Source organism: Phalangium opilio, unplaced genomic scaffold (genome assembly GCF_054372755.1).
Source record: "Phalangium opilio isolate 3A_F unplaced genomic scaffold, DU_Popi_V2 ptg000062l_1, whole genome shotgun sequence".
NCBI classification, from domain to species: domain Eukaryota; kingdom Metazoa; phylum Arthropoda; class Arachnida; order Opiliones; family Phalangiidae; genus Phalangium; species Phalangium opilio.
The window spans coordinates 990,547-996,633 of NW_028324179.1; positions in this window are offsets into that span (position 1 = coordinate 990,547).

A 6,087-nucleotide genomic window follows, 5' to 3' on the forward strand; every position below is an offset into this window, starting at 1 on the left:
TTACGTGCAAAAACACGTCACGTGTTCGATGCCAAGCGCATCGGTAAGTCCGGAGCTGCACCGGCTGGTAAAAAAATTTCAAACTCACAAATGCACCTCCAGTTGTTATAAAAAGGTGAAAAATTCTAAAAAGGGATCAAAAGTGTGTCGTTACGGTTTCCCTCGAAACGTAACAAACGTTGCCACTATGAATTCCGTCAGATCAGTTACTCGTCATCGTAAGATGAAAAAGGTGCAGAAACGACTGTACGACTTGCCGAGAAAACATCACGAAGAGTTAATAAATGATTATAATCCCACGCTTCTTTTGGCTTCCAAAGCCAATATGGATTTTCAATTTGTCGCTGACAAATCGGAAATAGTGGCAAACTATGTCACTGCGTACGTGACAAAGGGAGACCGAGCTGACATGGACCAAACTTTTGCCGAGTTAGGGAATGAAAGTTTGTCCAAAAAATTATTTGCCTATAGATTGAAATCTTTGACGTGCAAGCAAATAGGAATTTATGAAGCTCTTGATATGATGCTGGGCCAAGATCTTTACAACAAGTCCGACAGCACTAAATTTATAAACACTAACTTGAAAGAAAACCGATCGAGAATTTTGAAAGGTTACAAGGAACTCGCTCGTTTGAGGGAAACTGACCCCGAAAGCAAGGACACTTGCCAAAAAGGGTTCGTCGACGACAAGTATCCGAATCGTCCCGACAGCTTGGAAAATCTTAGTTTGCGGGAATTTGGTCAGTTTTACGAATACGCGAAGCACTCTGAAGGTGTCGAGAAAAATGCGAATGTAATCGAGTTGAAAAACAATCTGGGTTTCATGAGAAAGAGAATTAAGCCCTACATAGTGGAGCACTACATTCACGACCCGATAGAGGAGAAAGAAAAGTATTGTCACGCTCTACTGATCCTCTTCAAACCTTGGCGTGACGAAACTGAACTATTAGGCGAGTTTGAAACTTACGCGGATGCTTTCGAAAACTCGCTTTCGGTGTTAAAAGATATGAGAGAATATCACGAGAAACTCTCGGTTTCCAAAGAAGTTGAAAAGAAACGCGAGGCTTCTAAAAAGGCGAAAGAGCCAGAAACCGTAATTTCGGAAGCGGAAAGTGACGACGATGAAAATGCGTTGCAAGGGAAGGAAATTGTTATTGAAGTTGAGAATGCGATGGCTGATGTAGAAGCTGCCATGGAAATGAATTTCGAGACTGATGTTGACAATGTGGCGTTACTAAACTTGGATCAAAGGCGAATATATGATCACATCATGGATCACTTCTCCCAAGAGGGGGAAAAATCTGGAAACAAGTGCCTTTTTGTGTCGGGACCTGGTGGCACTGGCAAATCGTTTCTTATCGACACTCTCGCCAACGCCGTAAGGCGACGCTTTCAAAATCCTGCTAGCGTGGCAATTGCCGCGCCAACGGGTTTGGCAGCGTTGAATGTTAATGGCGTAACATTACACAGATTACTAATGTTGCCGGTAGATCATGGGCGTATTGCCGAATACCATTCCCTAAGTTCTGACAATATGAGCATTATGAAAGAAACTTTGGGAAATTTAAAACTGTTAATTATTGATGAAATTTCCATGGTCTCGTCGGTGTTACTGACTCACGTTCACTTGAGGCTGAACGAATTTTGGGAAATGAACCAACCATTTGGTGGAGTTGTATTTATTCTTGTTTTGGGAGACTTTTTCCAATTGCCACCGGTTCAAGGGAATCCCGCGTTTATCAAAATCACTTCCGAAGAAGCCAGACTTAGATTCAATTGCATCGGAGGAAGTGATCTTTGGAAGTTTTTTAAATACGATGAACTAACGCAAAATGTTAGACAAGCCAACGACCAAAGTTACGGCGACATTCTAAGCAGAGTTAGAATTGGAAATATTTCCGAAGCTGATGTTGCAACCTTAAAAAGTAGATTGGTTGCTGACGGACAACACATCGAGGTGGCTATGGACCTTTTCATTAAGCTGTCCAATGAAGGGTTTCACCCAATTTGTTTGATGCCTAAATTAGCCATGTGCGAAAAATTCAACTGTGAAATGCTGCGAAAAAACGGCGAGAAAGTTGAAGTCATTCCTTGCCAGGATAGACTCGCTGACTACGACAAAAAAATTAATAAAAACATTCTCAGGAGACTGCAAAGGCTAGAAAACGAACCGTCCAAAACGGGTGGTTTGGAGAGCAAATTATTTCTGTGCGTTGGCTGCCACATAATGGTCAGAAGGAATATCAGTTTTGAAGAAGGCGTTGTAAATGGTACGATGGGTTTCATAACTGGATTCAAGAAGGACGAACAAGGCAACGTTATTGGTATTTTTCTCAGAGTAGATCGCGAACCGGATAACGACGACGCTAACTCTGACTTTTTAGTTGAGAAAATTTGCGTCAAATTTTTGCTCATGGCAAACATTTACGTTAAGCGCTCGCAGTTTCCCGTCATCCTGGCGTACGCTATTACGATACACAAAAGCCAAGGAATGAGTTCAAAATGCGCCATTATGGATTTGGGTCCGAATTTATTTGGAACGGGCATGACGTACGTCGCTTTATCGAGAGTGACGTCCTTAGCCGGACTCCATCTATTACAGTTCGATCCGACTAAAAATTAAGGCGGATGGACGAGCCATAATGGAGTATAACAGGCTTCGCAAAAAATATAGGCCAGATCTGCCTGTTTTGGAAATAACGCAGTCGAAAGAAAGGCGCGGTGGGAAAAGAAGTGCGCTTACACTATCTAAAAGCCTTTTAGAAGGCGAGGAAGAGAGATGTGAAGAAACACCGAAGAAGAAAAGGAAAGCCCAACAGAGTTTGGATAGTTTTCCCTTGAAGGGTTTAGCTAACGATGATCAAGTAACGTGCTATTCTAATAGCCTTTTGCAACTGCTCTTATTAGTGCCGGAATTAAGAGAATTGGTTAAATCTTACAATAGATCGTTCGTTGAAAAACCAGTTTTACGTTGCCTACATGACACGATAAACGACATCAAGAGTTCTCAAGGAACTTTCAGTCGTAAAGGGTTGGAACTGAGAATGGCTGTTGGAAATAATTTTACGCAAAACGATCAACAAGACGCCAGTGAATTTTTGATGGTGCTCTTGACGACACTAAGCCAAGAAATGGAAGCCGATTACTCTAAGGTTCTAAAAGATCTTTTTTTGTCAAAGTCGCGAAACGTTACCAAATGCACCAAATGTCAAGTTGAACAAAATTCGGAAAATATTGTTGAAAGCAACATTTTCAATCTTCCACTAGAAAACCGAGATAAAATTGATTGGAAATCTCTAGAAAAAAGGATGAGATTAACAGAGATGCGGTGCGTATTTTGTAACAACCCAAAAATTCAAGAGCGTGATGTATTGATATCCAGCGGGAAGTACGTATTTTTGTGTCTTCTCCGTGGCGATTACAAAGATGGTCGTCCAGTTAAGATTTCGACCAAAATATCAAGTTTTGAAAATCAAAATGTCACTTTGAGCAAGATGCTTTTTAAAACTAAAGGGGTGATTATTCACAAAGGTCAATCGTTGGCCGAGGGACATTATGTGAACTTTGTGAGAAAAGACAACGGCTGGTACGAGGTCAGTGATGCAATGATCAGAAAAAGGGAGAGATTCGTCAGTAACTTGACTGACGTCACTGTTCTGCTCTTGGAAAGAGTCCAGACACATTAAAGGATCTAACGTGATTGAAGAATCCATATCAAATTTACCCCGAGTAAAGCCTAAAATTTCAATAATCGTACCAGAAAGGAGCATCATATCTGTCGAAGATATACTAATAGTTTCATATTCCCTTTTAAGTAATTTATGCTTGGGTAAGATTGTTGGCCCTCGAGCATGTTTAAGGTTTACAATGGTTAGAGATTAATTTTGATGTTGCCCAGACTATAATAACCGTGAATGGGAGAGGAGGGAGGATTGTAGGGCCATGCTATTGTTATGAAAAAAGGCGATGATTCTTGCATTAATTTTTAAATTTTCTAGTGTGTAAGCCCTACAAAACTGGTAGGCTTACCCTAGAGTAATACAGCACTGTTTCAATACAATAATTTATTCTCACTCACCCAGTCATCGTTTAAAGTTTAAAATAAAAAGTACAAAATAAAATACAAGGTAAAAAGCAGAGCTTCCTCTCTTCGGTGAGCAGCCAAAAGATAAAGATATCCTCCTGGTCTCCGGCCCCTCCTTTTATAGACACAGGGTGTCGAGTCGGGTCTAAGAGTTCCTTCCCCCTTGACTTTTGGTCAAGGGGTTAAGTCTCTGTCGGGATTCCGACGAGGACAGTTGCGCGGTGCAATAGGACTTTCTTAGACGCCCCTGATAGTTTTACAAGCGTATGCTCGTTCCGCTGGCACCCCAAGCTCGCTAATTTTAACGTTATGAGGAGCAACGGCCTACCAGGGGTAACGCCATTTCGCGTTTGCGATATGGCCGTTACAAGTGAAGGGTTTTTAATACTCTGTATTAGTTTTGCCCCAATGGTATTTTATGTAAAAACAAGTTAAAAACGTAGCCCCTGTTGTTAATGCTATGTGATTAAATATAATTCTTTAATTAGCTGGTGATACTATTGAGACAAACTCATATTATTAGTTAACATTGAACAGATTTTTAGAACTGAGATTTAGACACTCGTATCCAAATTTTAAATAAATACTGATTAAACTTAATATATTCGAAGAGTTTTCTAAATATCAGTTTCGCATCTTCCATTTTTTTCTCTTTTAAGCGCGCTATATTTTTTTACATTAAGACGCCCATAAATTTTTTGCATTAACAATTTCAAACCGTTCAAAATAATCCACGAGATTTTATAAACTAAATTAATTTAATCTAATATTATACTGTTTTAATTTAAACCCCCCTGTAGCGAAGATTTTGTGTTTAAATATTATTTATTAATATAACCTTTTCTTTGTATAACTTATCAATAATGTGTACCCGACCCAATCTAATACCACTTACAAAAATCCATTTTTAAACTATTTAATGGCCATATGAACTAATTAATTTGTCCCACTAACTAATATCCTACTATTGTTGGAGAATTTGTTTTTATAAAGTTTGAGAATTATTTCCCCAATTGCGTTTACCAATATATATATATATATATTACATTACCCTTGTAAATAAAATAACTAAAACATTTTTTTTTTACAATTAATATTCCAGGAAGTTTTGCATATTCTCTATGTGTTTCTCACCAGCTGGAGTAGTCTGAGTGACGGGTGCCATTGAGTAAAACCAACAGAGGTAGATTTTGCAAAACTTCTCGAATAGCTTTTTTTTCTTCAAAATTTAATAACCTTTTCATTGTCCCTTTGGTAACCCACGCGCAAAACAATAATTCTCATGTTCTAGCAGCACTGTTTCCAAACTTAAAGCTAAGAGTTGCCTAACAAAATTTTAAAAAATTGACCCTCAAAATCTATTTTTAAATGAACATATAATAGCCAGTAAATAGTAAAGTTTTCTTTCGCCTCCTCCCCCTCAGCCCCTTTACATAACTAATATAACGAAGAACAAAATTATTTCGACATAAATGCTACAAGCAGTGCATATTTTCAACTTTGAAACATGCAATTTAAAGACTATTTTCGTACAACTACAAGCGTATTGTATCAACACGTGCCAGCTGCTAAGCTTCAACAGAAAGATAATTCATCATAGCCTTTACCAGTATAATAAAAGGTTAAAACTACACAGCTAAAAAATATGATCATCATCATTATAAAAAACAACACAACAAGACTTCGATAGACAGATCAAAAAATATAAATATTCATTTTCTATGCCGAAATAACAGACACTTTAGACTGGCGTGTTCAAAGAATGAGAGCGACTTTGGATTAAAAAAACCAAAGTTATCAAAGAAATAACCTTCGTATTGGTTGAGCGAGTGTCTATAGAACGTCAAGCTGTACCAAGGCCAAATAATACGTGTCAATTATTTGGTTTCCTTGCATAATTATGAAACGGCTTGGCAAGCCTTGCCTTCAAGTTCATCAACACAATAGAAGTTCATAACAGATATGAATTCGCTAAAAAAACTTTTTTGAACAAAAGTTGCTTC